We start from the raw sequence: 18,052 nt of genomic DNA on the forward strand, positions 1-18,052 counted from the left end.
GTTTAGTCTTCTTTTTATTCTCCTTCCTGGTGTAGGGAATTGGGTTACTCTACCTAAAACCCCTGTTAGCTTATGGTAACTATTCCATATACCTCCCAAAACTAATCTCTGAAGTTTAGACTATCTAATGGAAATTTGCCCAGTAACTACCAAATATCTCTGAGTTAGAATTAGGGGTCCTCATTTTGAGGTTTCCCATGTTTTCAAATCCTAAGTCTCTCCAGTTCTCTCAGGTAAATGAATAGACAGAAAGACACCAAGCCAAGTCCATAGGAGAAGGTCATTGTATCTTCCACCTTTTCAGTTTCATTCCTTGACCTTTCATCTGACCAACCCAAAGCTCAGAGGGGCTTTGAGACCTGCTCCTAAAGCAGCATGGACAAGTCATTTAAACTCCTTGAGTGTTAGGTTCCTTAAATAAAAATGATAATAACTGGAATAATTATCTCATAGGGTTGGTTCTGGTATAATCAAGCTGGGATTCTGGTATAATTGAAGTGTATAAAAAGCATCTTGGAAATGTTAAAGTGCAAAGAAATTTAGTTACTACTATCATCATCATCCTTAATCCTGGAAGGTCCCTGGTGTCATTGTAGAGAAGCAAAATTACTAAGGAAAGATACAACACATCTTGAATTATGGAATCTCCTAGTGTCCAAACATCTCAATCACTGGAGGATAACAATATTAATCTTAGAGTTATCAATAGTAGTTCCACACTAGATGTGTCCATTTGGGCTTTAGTTTCCTCATCTATAAAAAGATGAGATCAAATTTCACGATAGAGATCTAGCTCTATGATTTGATGATTTTCCATCTTGGTTTCCACGCTTGTGTCTCTCTTTCCCCACCCGCAAAGCAAAATATCAAGAAATACCTAGGGGTAGAGCCAAAATGGCAGAGTAGAAGCAGGGATCTGCTTGAATTCTCCCTTCAAACCCCTCAAAATACCTGTGAAAAATGACTAAACAAATTCTAGAGCAGCAGACACCACAAAATGACAAAGTGAAACAGATTTCCAGCCCAAGACTATCTGAAAGGCCAACAGAAAGGGTCTATTGCATTGAGATCAGAACAGAGCATAGCCCACACTAAGCCAGCACAGACAGGACTGGACCAGGCCTCATGGTGCTGAATTGCTAGCAGCTGTTGTGGTTTCCAGAATTCTCAACCCACAAATGCCAAAGACACTTCATAGGTCAGTGAGAAAGCCCTCTCACATGAGTGAGAGGGAATGCTGGTACAACCCTAGCCCCAGTCTCAGTCCCAGGGCAGAGGCATCCATTGTCACAGTAGCAGCTACTTCTGCAGCTCACAGCTTACAGATGTTGGGGAATCAAGCAGCTGATCTGGGTCTCAGTCCTGAATGGTGGTCCTGGGATGAGGAGGACCACTGACGTAGCAGAGCTGGTGACAGCTTTTGAGTGGAAACCCTGCTCTCAGTTCCAGGGCAGAAAAGAGTGCTCATGGTTGTGCACAGACCAGAGCCCAGGCCAGGAGAGGAGTAAACACCTCTCTCTTGGTTATACCACTTTGGAAGAACTAAGAACTTACAGGTCCCTAGAGATACATCTCTCAGAATAGCTGCACAAAACCTCTGAGACTTGGTACAGTATACCCTCCACTTAACAAAAAGCTGAAAAGTCAAGTAATTGGCTGGGGAAATGTCCAAAAATGGGAAAAATAAGACTATAGAAGTTACTTTCCTGGTGAAAAGGTATTTTCTTCCCTCTTTTGGGATAAAGAAGATCAACTCATACAACTGGAGGAAAATCAAAATATGCAACCAGAGGAAGATAGCAAGGTCAAGGCTCCTACATCCAAAGTCTCCAAAAAAAATATGAAATGGTATCAGGCCATGGAGGAGATCAAAAAGGATTTTGAAAATCAAGTAAGAGAAGTAGAGGAAAAAATTGGGAAGAGAAATGAGAGTGTGTAATAAAATAATGAAAAATAAGTTAACAGCTTGCTAAAAATTTTAGTCAGCCAATCAGAGGAGACTACTCCACCCATGTAGTAGTGGATGCAGCAGGTTCTATATTACACAACCTGGACATACTCAAAAGGCCACTCCCAAGAGTATCTCTTCGTTAGAAATGGACATGCCCAGAAAAATCCAGGTTACGAAGATAAAAATAAAACTTTTTAAATAAATACATTTTGTAATGTTTTTAAGTATTAAGTAAATTGAATTCTAATCTCCTGTGCTCTAAATAAATCTTGTCCACAAATTCCTTCTCTTTAATTAGAAAACCATTCTATCACTTCCTAGAAAGGAAGCTTTTTTAAAAGTATTCAAGACATTCCTAACATTTCAGGTAAAATAATTTATCTGAAATAATTTTTACTTTAAAATGAATAATATCAAGTGGAAAAAAGAAGAAAAAAAGAGAATGGTGCCAGCCTGGTGGGTCTGACCATTAGAAACCTAGGAAAATAGAATGTGTGTTTCAAGAAACCAAGTCAGGAAGCCCAGTGCAGCAAACATTGCAATTTCTAAACAATTACAAAGCTAAACTCGAATATCTAGTGTAGTTATAATGTGTTATATCTTTTTCACCTGCTGTTCTGTTTTGTATGTTTATATCTATATATATATATCTATATGTATATAGATATATATATATACACACACACACATAACCATATATATGCACATATACATTAGTGGATATCATTGAAATTATGTGTAATACTTTTAGATACTATTGTGGAATCATAGAATTTTGACGTTAGATTGAATGCTGACGTCATCTAAGCTAACTCTATTTCATAAATAAGGAAACAGATACAGGGAAGTTAGGGGACTTGTCTAAGGCTGCACAGTCAGAACAGTCTAGTGTCAGCCTAGAGTGCTGGGGACTTTGGCCCTGAGTCTCACGACCTTTCTCCACAGTCTGGAAAGATCATTTCTGCAGCATACTGCCAAGATCAATTTTTTTGCTGTTCAATCATTTCAGTCATGTCTGACTCTTCGTGACACCATTTGGGGTTTTCTTGGCAAAGATATTGGAGTAGTTTGCCATTTCATTCTCTAACCCATCTTACAGATGAGAAAACAGGGCAAACAGGGTTTAGTGACTTGCCCAGGGTCACACAGCTAGTAAGTATCTGAGGCCAGATTTGAACTCAGGAAGATGAGCCTTACTCCAGGCATGGTGCTCTATCCATTGTGCTACCTAGCTGCCTGCCAAAGATCAATTGTCACACATATTTGCATGCTATTTTTGTAGCACATGGAAGATGAAATTCTGAGATTAAATCTCCAAGAATGAAGACTCATATCAAATGTCATATTGAAAACATGACCAGCGGGATTTAGGTAGGTAAACCCCCTCATACACACAAATGAAGAGAGAGAGAGAGAGAGAAGAAAGAAGGAAAGGAAGGAAGGAGGGAAAAAAGGAAGGAAGAAAGGAAGGAAGGGAGGAAGGAAGGAAGGAGTACTAAGACCTCAATGAATTAACAAAGCGCTGCAGTCAGATATGTTTCAGCTAAGTCTTTTGAACTCATACTTCACAACTTACTGCCAGTGTATTCTGTGGACATTGTCTTTACCTTTCTGAGTGTCCATTTACTCTTGATCACTCTTTTAGTAGCACCTGGAAGACTTGAGACTTAAAGTCTCTAAGAATGAAGAATTTCATCAAAGGCCATACTGAAGAATATGAATACGTGATGAATGAGATATAGGTAGATAGCTGCTCACCAACTGGCCTCTGTGTGTGTATATACATATTCATATATTTATGTATGTATGCATATGTGGAGGGAAGGGGGAAGTGCTGACACTGCTTTTTCCAGGCTTCCTCCTACTTGCGAGACCACCACTTCTCAGTGTCATTTGCAGGTTTATCGTTCATGTCTTACCCTCTCCCTGTGCTGGCATACCTCATGGCTCTCTCTACTCTACTGTCTCTATAACCCCTTGATTATCTCATCAACTCTATGAGTTAGATTATTGTCTCTTCATCTTGGATTATTCCCAGATCTATTTCTCCATCTCTGAACTTTTGTTCAGGGTCTTGAATAGTGATTGAAACAGTCTCTGTTCACCTCCTTTTGCAATACCTATATCCCTTCAAAGTTTAACTTGTGTGCATCTCCTGCATGAGGCCTTTCCTGATCCCCACCTTTCCTGATCCCCACCACAAATTGATACTGGTCCCTTATCCCAAAATTACTTTACTTTTGATTTGAATATATTTCATATTTACTTATCAATGTATATATTGTTTCCACCATGTTGAATATTAAGTTCGTTAAGGTTAGGAGATATTTTGGTTTTATCTTTGTATCTCCAATTCCTACAATGGTGTCTAGAAAATAGTGAGTGTTTTACAAGTGCTTGTTGAACTGAAATAAATGGAAATTGAATCTATATTAGAAACCATAGAAGCCACAAGGCATCTCCATAACCATGTCTACCTTCAGCCACTTACAGGGCACAAATACCTGTACTCCACTTCTCCCATATGGCTCCTCAGCAGAGACCTCCTATGGAAGCTCTCAGGGTTTCTTCATCTCCTCTTCTCCATTCCTATACTTGCAGACTCCCCCACCTTCAAGAAGAGAGTGTCACAATGCCATGTTCTCCATTGTCCAGCTCCCTAGCAACTGGAAGAATTCCTCACCATCCTTCTCCACCATTCTACCAGGAGTCTTACTCCAGCTTGCTCACTCACTCCAACTTTTCTTGAAAATAAGGAATATTTTCAGAGTTAATTTTGTTTTTCTTGAGGACTCCATGTCAGGGGATAGTACAGCATCAAGACCCTACTTAGGGTTTCTCTTTTGTGTGTTCTACAGGCACCCTGACCCATTGGACCACGGTCAGCTGTCAGGCACATCCCAATTCCTCCCAAGTTGTGTGTCACCCTAGTCAACTGTGCATACATCATCCTCTTCCATATGTCCTACCTGTGTTGCCCATGGCCTTTTGAGATCAGATGGTGGTCTGAGGAAAACCAACAGAGGAGGAAGACAGGTATAGGACCTGATAACCAGTTAGATCAAAGCCACTCTCCCCCACCCAAAAAAAAAAAATCTTGCTGGAAAACCAGAGGAAATGTCAGGCCTGAGGCAGATATAATCAGATGCAAATTTAGGATTTTTATGTATGTAAATATTATACAGGAAAGGATGATGCTTGGACATCATAGAACAGGATGCATTGTGCAATGAGAATGTCTTTAATTGCTACATGCAGGATAATATATGAGCTCTATGAAGCAAAGGATCAAGCTATTCCTTCCAGGAGGTTGAGAGCCCCAGATGGTGACACTGGAGGGCATAGTTAGAAGAAACTGGGGGTTTCTACAAGTTCAGAATGGATACACACAGAGAGAAGAGAAAAGACAGCTAGGGAAGAGCAAAGGGTGTGAGGATCAAAATAGAGGCCCATCTCAAGTAAGCTGTGGAGGGGATATGTGTCCAGAACAGAGAAGAGGCTTGCTAATGGATTTGTTTGGGGAGAGGGCAGGAGATACCAATGAAATCAATGTTTAGATAGGAAGAGAAGCATGTTGTCAAAGAACTCAGTGCCATGAGGCACTTGTGGATCAGGAAGACATGCTGGAAGCAACTGAAGCAAGGCAAAGGTAGGAACAATGGATGTGACTAGGTCAAGGGAAAAAATCTAAAAACAAGGAATGTGTTGAAGTTAGAGGTTAAGACTTAATAGTGAATGAACGTTGGACTAGCAGTTACCTCAGAGATCAGACCTTGAAACCTACATGAAACATAACTTTGACAAGAAGTTTCTTACTCTTTGCCTTCACCCTTCTTGCTTTAACAGGGTTTAAGGACTCACTTTCTAGGGCTTAGTTAACCTTGGGGAAAGAGTACTGTCCCATACAAGAAATCAGAAATGTTTGGAGTCAAGTGGCACCTATTTTGGAAGAGAATCCATATACACCCATAGCATTTGAGGTTTATAATAAGTAAATGCCTCTTCAGTGCTTGTTAACTGACTAACTTTCTGACTGTTTGAAATCCTCCAATAAGAGAGGACCCACTTACTTCCACATATGCCATTTTACTTATAGATGGACTTAATTATTAAGAAGTAGTTTTTTTCCCCCTGAAAAAAGGCTAAATTGGCTTCTTTTCAACTTTGGTCCATTGCTTTTAGCTCTATCTATGGGGCAAATTAGACAAGTCTTTTCTATGTGATGATTCTTAAAATACTCGAAAGCAACTATCAGTTCTACCCCACTCACCCACTAATCCCCACGAATCTTCTCTTGTCCTGGCTTAAAATGCCCAGTTCCTTCAGCTTGACTCAGGGATTGTTCCCATACTGGTTGCCCTCCTGTGGAAACTCTCCAGCTAATCAATGCCCTTCATAAACTATAGTTCCTAGAACCAAACAAGATTTCAAATGACGTATACCCAGGATAGCAGACAGTGGGACCGTATTTTTATTCCGGGAAGCTATGCCTCTTTCAATGTAGATGGCCTGGAGCCTTTTCATCACAACTTTCCCTATTGATTCTGGAGCTGTAGGTGCTGTCTTTTCACATACTTTTCAGTTTGTTTTTCAGTGTTTTAGCTGAAATCAGGGCTTGGTCTCTGTGTCTCTGATTACTTGCCTCCAGTGTGTTCTATCTGCACTTTCCACTCCTATGCTATTGATGGTAGTGTTACTTCTAATTTTGCTTTAATCTGTCCCCTGACTCAAAAGAAATTTCCATCTGTTGGTTTCCCCATAAACAATGTCTTTCACGTCTTTGTGTCTTCAACTTTCTTCACGTGACCCAGGCAGTTGGATTACAATAAGCTTAACTTTCATGTTGGTGAGTTGTTTGGACTTCGTTTTGGGAGACTGAGTGAAGTTAACATTTGACACAGGCAGCTCTCACAACTCCCTCTTGCTAAGGGTCCACTTTGAAAGGGAAGGTTATGGGATAGAGTTTGGTCCATGGGAGAATCCAGAGAATGAAACAAAGGACTTTGCTCCATCCCACAGCCACATTCTTTTTCTCTCTCTCTTTACTCTAGGAGTGCTGGGATTGAGCACCTGCAGAAATCCTGGAGTTCTCACTCTCTTTTTCACGAGTACCTATCAGGCACTTCCTTCCTCACCCCTACCCCCAACACTGTTTCTAGGCAGAACTTGGACTGCCTGCCTCCTCTGGTCTCTGTTCCAGTACATGAGCAATAGTCAGACTTCTCCCATTACCATTCTCTTAAGTATAGCAAATAAGTGCTGCAGACAAGCCTCGTGCCAAAGCTGATTATAGTAATGTTTGTGTTTCTGTGTGGTGTGTGTGTGTGTGTGTGTGCAAATTTACAAAGAACATAGATCTGAGACTATTTCTATTTAAGTAAACCTAGAGAGTTTCTACTACACACAGGAACAAATAGCTTTCCCTTGCATTTGTCAGCCTGTACACATTCCTGTGTTTGCTATCTCCAAATCTTAGCTGAACTGTTTAGTGATTTCGCTTATATAGCTAGACAGGAATTTCTGAGTAGAAAGAACCATGAATTGTCCAGAGCAGAATACTGTGGCATAAACTTAATCATTCTAGTTGGGGTTACAATCTCTGGTACTGGATGAAGAAGCAAGTCCAATTCGGCAGAGAAGTTAGTCTTTGGATAATCACCTTCCTCAACCGGTGGTATAATGCGAATGTGGAGAATATTATTTTCCAGGCACACTTGGTATATGCTCTGTTTGTAGGCAAGAAGCTGATGATTGACACAGGAAATAAAATCTTAGTGGAGAAAAACTATGTGCTTTGAGAGGCCTGGTGGGTGACAGACCATACTCTAATAGAGGGAGAAAAGGCAAGCCAGAGTAAGGCACCAGTGCTTTGGAGGAATCAAAGGCAAAAGAAGAGGGCTAGTGCCGTCTGGACTTTATGTTTCCACGGATGTTTTCTCCATTTTTGCAAACAGAATGAGAACATCTATTTGGGTTTGTTTCATGTTAAAGCTGGAGCTATGTTTGTGTTGGTAACCCATATTTATGAAAGGAACTCTGTCCCCATCGGGTAGGGAAGGTAAGGTGGGAGAGGGATGTGAGAGATCAACTCATCATATAAAGTCTGCCTTGGTGAGAGTGCTTTCCAAACCTGGTCTCTGCGTGTCTCACTGGCTGCTAATTCAGATAGCAGAATCACATTCCTCCCTGACTAGATCTTCTGGCCTGGCAGTTGATTCTCAGCAAACAAAAAATAAAAGCATTAAGCTGGTTCTCCCTAATTATGTCTCTCTCTAAATATCTAATTATCACTGAGAACAAATTGCATGTTACAGAGATAATATTATGGGGAACCGTTAATCTGTTGGGCTTCTGCTTTTGAATTTTTCAGTTGGTGCTGCAGCTGCTAGAGCAAAAAATTTTGCCACCTGGACACTTCATTATGATTTCATATTTAAATGCAAAAACTGCTGATGAGAGGTTATATTTGATGGGCTTGGCTTCTTCAAGCATTCTACAGATTCAAATAAAAAGAAGGAATTCAATATGCATTCCAAGTGTACCTTTCCCACATTTTCCAGCTAGTGTGGGTTACTGAGAGCTGAGCTTTTAAAGGGGAAAAATTAAATATTAGGCCAGGTTATCTGAAGGGTTCTGGTAGGTGACAGCTGAATGGGCTTCTCTGATTAGTCTTTGTTTCTGACAGTGCACAAAAGAATATGTAGCATCCTACACCATCCCCGCCTCCCACCCTCCAGCTGCAGGGGATTTCCTTAAGAAATTCAAATCCAAATAATACACATTCTCTAAGATTACCTGGTAATTGCACTTACAGTAATATACTCAAAGGTAATTAACATTCATTCTTCACTTTGGAGAATTGAAATTACCAAGTACTTATCCTGTAATTAACATCTTCATGCATTCGCTATTGTATTCCATAGCATTAACCATGTAATTAAGCAATGAACAGTGACTGTGTAAGTAGAAAGAACACTTAGAGAGAATTTGTGTCCCATCCAAAAAAATAAACAAATTAAAAGTGCCACTTTTCCATTTAGACCCCATCGTTTAAAGGGGAATTGTTCATCATTTGATAGTGCTAGTCCCTGATAATCTTGATGTGAGAGGACCTGAATTTGAGTTCTGATTTTGCTGCACATAAACTGTGTCCTTCAGAAAATTGCCTAACCTTTCGGAGCCTTAGATTTTTCATCAGAAAAAAGGATGTGGTTAAACGAGAGCTCTCTCTAGCCCTGGAACTTGTGACCTTATATAAGTATGAAAACCATACTTCCAACCTACTATCAATGGAATGTTGTTTGTTTTTGAGTGATTTTCCAGCAGGATGATGAGCTTGACTAAGCTATCTGTATTTTCATGGCTTAGCTCAGGCCCAGGAGGATACAGCAAGATGACCAGCCAGACCCTGAAGAAAAAAGCAAATCACTTATATTGGGATTAAAATCATGACTTTAGCACTAAGCTAATGAACTAAGCCAGCATTTTTTTTGTCATATACAAAAATCCCTACCATTCCTCTTCTCCGTTATGGACCACTTAAAGTCTTTCTTTCTCATACTGTCATTAACCTGTCTTTAATATTTCGTATATCATCAGTGTGCATAATATAATATTGTAATGTACATATATATATTTCAAATTTTATCTGCTCAGACTACATCAAATTAGCCTCTTCAACCTCTTTCATAAAGGTATCTGTTGTTCTTAGTTCTCCTAAAGTCCAGCTCTCTGACTTTTTTTTTTTTTACAATAAAGGCATCTATTTTTGTTCAATAATTTTTTGAACCACGTGCTGCATGCATGTGTGTGTGTGTGTGTGTGTGTGTGTGTGTGTTTTCTTTATCAAGACTGCAACTTTAGTAAATAGTATGCCTTTTTCCCCATGGGAGCTGTGATGGTCTTCTTTGACCAAGTACAGACTATTCCTTTTATAACTCATTGGTGTTTGTTGTTGCTTAGTCTCAGATATTCACAAAGATTGATATTGATATGAAAAGTTCCGCAGTGCCCAAACCTGGTGTACAACTGCCTGAACCTAAGAACTGTTTAAATAAATTGTTCCTGTCAGAGACATGGCTCCCTAACCAAGGTGACTCTGTCTGGCAACACTGGCTAAAAATAATGGTATAATTCAATCTTTAAAATGGTTTCCTTCAAAATACTATGTAAAAATATTCACCAATGTCATTCAATCCTATAAGAACAAATTTGATATCTGGACATAAGGTTCATATTATATGACACTCAAGACTTTCACAAAAATGTATTCGATATATGATAAAGCTTTATTTTATGTCAGGATGATAATAGGGCAGTATCATATTGTATGGTATAGTGTATAATGCTGTGCTGGGTTCAAATCCTGCCTCTGGCACTTACATGTGTGTCCCGGGGCAAATCACTGAACCACTCTGGGACTCTGGCAACCTGGGAACAGTATACATTAAAGACAGATTGTGATCTAAATTAAATGAAAGGAGTTCTCACACCTACAAAAACATATCTCCTTTCACTATTGACCTGATCACAGGGCACTAGGATGCTTAAGGCTTCATTCCTTCATAAATTATCTTAAACACTTAGATTGTAATCTCATAGGTAACAGGAATAAAGAACAAAGTCTTATTCATTTTTATACACAGAACCTTACTTTTTATATTTACTTTTTATAGCTCAGTACCATACACACAGGAATTATTCAAAAACTATTTACTACTTGAAACCAGCTGAAGAGTACAAGAAGTAAGCATAAACATAAGGAAGGAAAAAAAACAAGCATTTATTCAGTGACTTTTCCATACCAGGCACTGTGCTAGGTACATTAGATATATTTCATTTGCTCCCTGTAATAGCACTGGGAGGTAAGTGCTAATATTATGTTGATTTTACAGTTGAGGAAACTGAGGCAGACAGAGGTTAAGTGACTTGCCCTGGGTCACAGAGCTAGTAAACATCTGAGACCAAATTTGAACTCGAGTCTCCTGACTCTAGGTCTAGTTCACTATCTATTTCATTACCTAACAATGATCATAATAAATGTAACATTTATATAATGCTTTCAGATTTCCAAAGAACATTCCATAGGTTTTCTTATTTGATCCTCATAATCTCCCTGTAACATAAGTATTATAATTTTATAGATGAGAACACTGAGGCAGAGGGACAAGGCAGTTTTGGAACTTGGGTTTTCCTTTGTCCAAAGCCAGCATTTTATTGACTTTTTAATTTGTCCTTAAGTATTTGCCATCATTATCAATAGGCACATAGAGATAAAATTAACCCATTTGCCTAATACCTACCAAGATAAATCCATTAATCCCTTTCATCTTCCCTTGAGAAACTTGAGGAAGCAGAACTGTAATATTTTAACAAGACCACAGGACCCAGTTCCAAAGGATGTAGATATTATTATGCTTAATGAAATTACCTAGGCTGAGGTTAAGCTTAAGATCAACCGGAGAAGATAGTGTCTTTACAAATGACGTGTTGAGGAGAGAAACAGGCTATTTGAGATGATATATACATTTTTTGGCCCCTACTGGGATAGTTCACAGTCAAAGCCAGAATGTGCCTTTGCATTTATTTCAACAGCACCAGAAATCATCAGTGTTTGTAAGACTAGCGTTAGTTCTAACACCATAACTCACTGAGCTACGCTTCACTGGAAACCTAGAGCCATTTTACTGCCACCCTCACGTCAGCACTTGTCTCTGCTCCGGAGCTTTCTAGTAGCCAGTATATATCACAACTAACAGGTGAGCTGGCAGCTGGTGTTACCTATTAAATGCATAATGAAAAGATGAAAGACTCAAATCTTCACCAGCTCTAATATAGTTAATTTGACAAGTTGTTTATTGAACATAAAGGCCTTTGATTGAGCACTTGCTACCATTCTTTCACTGACACTCTTATTAATCACCTAATTTAATAGTTTCGATGCTCATCATTTTGGTAATTTTACCATTTAAGGGACCTTTATGACCTTCAACCAAAAACTTACTGTGTTGAAACTAAGACTTTCTTCCTCTGGATTATGTTTTAAAATGCCATTTCTTGAAATTTGACCTCATTTTTCAAAAGGGAGATGTATATCTGCTTCAGGAAGAGAGCAGAAATTTACACTTGGGAATTTTATCCAGTTTGATAGTTTATGCTGTAATATGTTTGAAAGTTCATAAAGAACACTGTTGATGTTCAATATGGAGCCAATAAATTCTAAGTACAAAGAAATATAGCTCTATAATGATGCATGCTTGTATGCAAAGATCTTTTATCAGTTTAATAGCACCTTTTATTGTCTGACACCTTTGGTTTACAAGTTCACTCAATGGTCTGTTTGCTACTGTGCCAAAGGAGAGATGGAGGAGTGCGGGAGCTTTTTTGATGATACCCAGTTTCAGTACTGAAGTTATGATCGTGTCATAGGTCAATATGGTTTATCTCAGTAACACCCCCTTTTGCTGCTAAACTTCTCTGGGGACTCCTGCCACATGACACATTAAAAAAAAAATCTTGTTTTCCTTTAAAAGTGTAAACCAAGACCTGTGAGTATGCATGAGCCAATGTGAACTACCTCCTGCACACAGCTTCATGGAGAATTTCAAGGTAGAACAGTATGACTTTCTTTTTTCCCAAGGCAAAGCTAAAGACATCATATTCTGGTTCCATTTGAAATAGGTAATTTCAATTTTCTAAGGAAAGGTTATAATCTGCATAATAGTAGCCACCATTGCTGTTCCACACCTGAGTTGCCAGGGTGAGAAATGGAGTGGGCAGAGTGTTTATTGTGAGAGAAAGTGTGTATAGATGCTTGGAAGCAGAAGAGCACAAGAAGGTATCCCAGTCGTGCAGCAGAGATGTGAAGGCCAAAGCTAATTATCCCTTTTCAACAACAAGCCTGTGAACACTGTCCAGTTGACAGGCCTGTGGAGAGAGTTGTTGTTTTCTGTTTTTGACTTTGAAGTATGTTACTTAGCCAATGAAAAATGATATTATTGTTCTAGATTCCTCATTGGGATAAAGATAATTGATATGGGCTGTATGCGTTACATCATATGCAGAAAGGATTGAAATTCAGAGCTGTTTCTTGGGGCTCTTCCATTAGTTTGTCCTGTGTCCTTCAATCAAGTCACTGTGATCTTCCTTCCTCCAGTTCCCATTTAATAGATGTCTACTTGCCTGCAGTATCTGTCTCACCTAAGTATTAGAGGATTACTGAGTTCCTGCTTACAAAGTACTGCAGTCTCCTGAGGTCAGGTAAGGGGCTTATGGATAACAGACAGGAAAGAATGGTTTTAATTTTCTTTTGTTTTGGAAATAAGGTGCTTTGACTGGAGCTCAATTGATTTGGGAAGACTAAAACTACTAAGAAGCCTCTTCCCCACCCCTCAGTAACACTGATAATTCAGTGTTGTTTAAATTCAGATAATCCCTAAGGACGATTTGGCTTCTCGGGCAGAGAGGTGAATCAGATAATAAGTTTGGTTTTCTGAATGCTTCCCAATTTAAGTGGGATAATATGAATTCAGCCCATTAGTTCATCTCCAATTTGTGGTGCAGATGGCAACTTCTTCTCCAACTGAATGACAGAGGCAATGAAAAACCAACACTGACAACAGTATATTATTTGTGAACTAAGGCTTATAGTCAGTTTGAATGTACTGTTTAGATAAGGGAAGACTAGCCCTGAGAAGCAGTTTCAGGAGTTGTCAGTGGGACTTGCCCAACTCCACTATAGAATCAGGACACAAGAGGCTCCTCTTCCTCCCCACCTCATACCCACACCCTACACCTCCTCATACAATGCAGACACAGACCACCATCACCACCCTGTTTGTTATGCAGGAAGGATATTTCTGAAATTCAAAAATGATAAAAGGTAGTTTCCAGTGGGTTAAGAATAGACTGGCTTTTATCTATGGAACCTGCTGGTCAGAGAAATCCCTGTTGGTTGTTACTGTCACTGTTAGAGGAGAGGAATTTAATACCACTGTTTACAAGAATATTTAACCAAAGGAAGGGATTTACAGCTGCTCCATAATTGGCGTGATCGAACAGAATGTTTAACTCCTCCATGTCATTTCTACATCTTGGAAACATCCTTTCCATCCTATTGGATTTAGCAGCAACACCAGGAAGCACAATAAATGCATTTCTGAAAAGTTTCCCATAAAGTAGAATTATGTAAAGTGGCTGCCATTTTCCCATGGGAAGACGTGCTCTGAGGTCGGCTGTGTGCATACGAGTCAATGTCGTTACAGCTAAGAGCCTGAAATAGAAATGAGAAGGGGAAGAGAGGGGCTGTCTTTCCCTTTCTATAAAGTGTAGTTCCCTTATCAGATATTTACCAAAAAAAGAAAGAGGAGAGAAATACTGAAGGTTTGCACCCTCTCTTTAATGACTGTATGCTGCATTTCTTCCACCCTATTTTAACTCTTAGCACAGAAAATAGTTTGTTGTACTGTTTATAAAAATAAAAATAAAAACAAAACTAGGAAGTTGGTGCATCACATCAGGGGACATCTAAGAGCTGAGCTCTCTCCTCTGCAATATGTCCTGCCCTGCATAAATAATAGTACAACGAGGGGAGCCATATGTTCCCGGCATCTCTCCCCTGGCTACTTGTGGCTTGCATTCTTCTTGCCTTAGATGGAGCCAATGGAAAAGTCAAACTTGTCCTGGGCAATCTGCAAATGGAAATATTGGAGTAGCATAGAGTGATTTACTGCCTAACTTAAAAAAAAAAACAAAAAACCGTGGTAGGAACAGTGCTGGGCAAGGGCAAGAGGAGTGCCTCTGTGGCTGCCCCCTGCCAGTACAGCTGCCACAACCACTACCCACAGCCACTGCCACAACCACCACCCAGGCCACTGTCACAATCACCCACAGCCCCTGCTACAACCACCACCCAGTCACTGCCACAACCCCTGCTACAGTAGCTGCCCACATGTTCCAGGAGCAGGAGAATGAGGGCAGCAAGCCAAGCTTCAGGGTGATGAAACCCCCTGGAGGAGACTCAAGCAATCCCTTTGGAACTCCAGAAGTTATTCCTTCAAAAAGACCAAATAGAAATGCATCTAATATCTCTGGAGCATCTGAGGAACCTCAGAACACACCCAAAAGATCAAATCCTCCAAGAGGCAAAGGAAGTGGTATCTTTGAGAGCATGCTCTTGTGTAGGATCAATATCATTTGAATCCCTCTGGTGGCAAGATCAGTGACATCTTTGAGATTCCAGTCATTGTTACTGCACCCTTAGCATACTCAAACAAACTCAAGGATCATCATCTTATGTGAAGGTGAGGACATAAAATTGCAACTCATGGCTGTAAGAGAATACACAATCTTCAAGAAAAGAACATGATGAGAAATGTGACAAAGGCAAGGAGGAGCGAGCCAAGGAAACTGACTCTAAACTCAAAATTGACAATCATGAACCCAGGTTGGGTTTCACACCTTACTCATACCTCAAAGTCCTCAGATCACCAGGGTGCAAATCCAGCATCTCTTTCTACTCAACTAATACCGCTTCTTCAGACTAGAAACTTCTGTTCAGGTGTCAAGGTTTAGTGTTTCTAGTTAGTACAAGTTGGGGTGGGGCAGGAAGGGGAGGGGTTGATGATTTATGTGAAAATTTTCATGTAGCTCGCAGCTCAAACTTGTCTTCTAGAAACAACTAGGGCTACACAGGGCCAGGGGACGCAGAGCCTGTGGGAGCAGTGAGGAATTCCCCAGGTTTGCATCCGGGAATTAGTTCCAAATATAAAAGAATCTTTGATGGAGTGAAAGAAAATGGGGAAAAGGTAGGATCAAAATAGGTAACAGGGACATGTGTTTTGGTGAACATCTAGGAATGGTCCTGTGGCAGTAGCCATTGATGGTATCACTAGGTGACAAAACCCACGTGAATGATGTGTTGTGCAGTTGCCTGAGGAACGCTCCCCACCCATGTCTGTAAAAGGATACAACTTGTGTTTCAGAAGGGGAAATGGATCATTTAGCTCACAGAGTCCTTAAATTATAGAGTGGTGATACAGGACTTTAACCTTTTATGGGAGCACTACTACTGTCTGAGAAAATGGGTGTTAAATCTGCTTGTGTCCTTTTAATTTTGCCTCCATGAAGCATTGTTTCCCCAGATCTTCCAGGGGTATCTGTACCTTCTGTCGTCTAGAAGCCCTTGGCTTGATCTTAGATCAAAAGACCTGCCTTACGTAAGAGAGTAAGTTGGATCTTTTATTAATTGATTTTTAAAGTGAATAATTTCTCCCTGCCATTCTCATAAGCCTTACATGCCTTTGATTGCCTCTGAAGTTCACCAGTACTGTGAACGTACTACTTTTACAAACCACAGTTCTTTTCTAAAGGGAAGGAATGGGGCCTTCCAGTCTTTTTTAAAGGCCTTATTAACCAATTTCTTTCTGATATTTTGATTATTCATATTTTTCTAAAACTTTTTTTAAACTATAATCAATTGACAGGGAAGAGAGCAAATCGCTGAGAATCTGTAGTTCTTCAAAATAAACATTTTGGACAATATTTAAGGAGTCACTTTTATTATTGTTCAAATACCAGCTTCATAAAACGCTGATGACTTTGAACCATTTATGACACCTTAATGACACAGGTACGCTAGAGAGTAAGCAGAGCCTCAATGTCCCTTCTTACGAGTGATTACTCATTTTGCGGAATCTCTGCAATCTTCTGTCCAGTGCAACTGGAAACGTTAGATCTGGATATTAAGTATATTGGTAGCAGAATATCGGTGGATAAAATATGAGTTTTTCAAGTGGAGATAATGGACTACAATTTTCTTGAAGCTATTCTAATCACATTTAACTATAGAAACATGTCCCTTTGATCCATTTAGGGAAATGTTCCTTAGTCAGACTAAGTAGCATTATATTTCCCAATTCCATACCTCTTGCATTGTGAAACATCTGCTATTGCTGTGCAAGTAGAACAGATGAGGTTTCATGGTGGTGGATGTCATGATGAATATCTACAAAGTTAGCACCAAATTCTGGAAATATTATTCTACTTAGAATATTTAGCAAGCTGGCACCTTATGTTGAGATGCACCCGTTGTCCTCAATATTTAAGCCTGTAGGGAATTTCTGTTAAACTCTTCTTACTTGGCAAATTAAGGGGAACTGGCATATGGGATATATTAGCCAAAGAGTTTGCCTCATGAGGATTCCTTGATGATTTTGGAGATTATTTCATAGCCAAGATAAGCTTACTATTTCCTATAAGCTTGTAAGTACAGACAATACCCAACTTAATTAATGGGCTATGTTCTAAGATTTTGGAAGTCAGTTGTTTGAAACTAGGAAATCATTTTTACATGGAAACGATGTTGTAAATTGGTGATTAAGTTCTTAGACTGGGTGACAGAAGGCTACTTAGTCCAGAATGTAGCTGAACTATGAAACCATATTTAACCATTTATAACGGTATTTCTATGGGAAAAAATGTTTTGGTTGCTAGTTTATGGTGCCAAAAACATACCTCATTAGCCACATCCCTGACAATGATAATTCCCCTTTTCCACCTGAATTCCAAAGCTGTAAGCCATTAATGGTAATTCCTAGAACAAAAATTCCAGCAGAATGGGGTGGTGAGTGACAGGGATGGAATATCCTGTGGGGCAGATGAGCAGAAGTGTTGTTTTAAATGGTGGGAGTAAGATAATACTTTCCCTCCCCCTCTAACTCTGTTTTCCTTGTTTCTTGATGTATCTTGTTGTTGTAGACCCTGAAACTGGGTATAGAGGAGCTCTGGAAATGGGAATGAAAGTAGCCCATGAGAATGAGATTGGCTGGTAGGAAGAAGTGTTAATGCATTTGTGCTCATTTGTATGTAAAGGAGGTACATGTGTCTGGCATTTGTTTGTTGGAGCTGCCTGTATTTGGAAGATCCAAAGACTCTTAGCATTCTATTTTCCGTTTCTTCTAAAATGCATTAAGAAATTTAAAAAGGAAAAAAAACCTTATAGTGGAAAAAGTCTTGCATTTTTCTTTCTTACAAGAGGAGATACCTGTAAATATTTGCTACCCCACAGCACTCTCTCTATGAGAAATAAGATGTATAAAATAG

The 18,052-nt window shown here is 39.5% G+C and overlaps 1 protein-coding gene and 1 pseudogene across 3 annotated transcripts in view; both read left to right on the forward strand.

Moving 5' to 3' along the window:
• ATRNL1 (attractin like 1) overlaps nt 1-18,052 on the forward strand; it is a 1,361,117-nt gene that overhangs the window by 1,123,808 nt on the left and 219,257 nt on the right. The gene's annotated exons all lie outside the window — the stretch shown is intronic.
• LOC140513651 (jupiter microtubule associated homolog 2 pseudogene) lies at nt 2,643-15,523 on the forward strand (annotated as a pseudogene).

Source organism: Notamacropus eugenii, chromosome 1, assembly GCF_028372415.1.
Source record: "Notamacropus eugenii isolate mMacEug1 chromosome 1, mMacEug1.pri_v2, whole genome shotgun sequence".
Classification (NCBI taxonomy): domain Eukaryota; kingdom Metazoa; phylum Chordata; class Mammalia; order Diprotodontia; family Macropodidae; genus Notamacropus; species Notamacropus eugenii.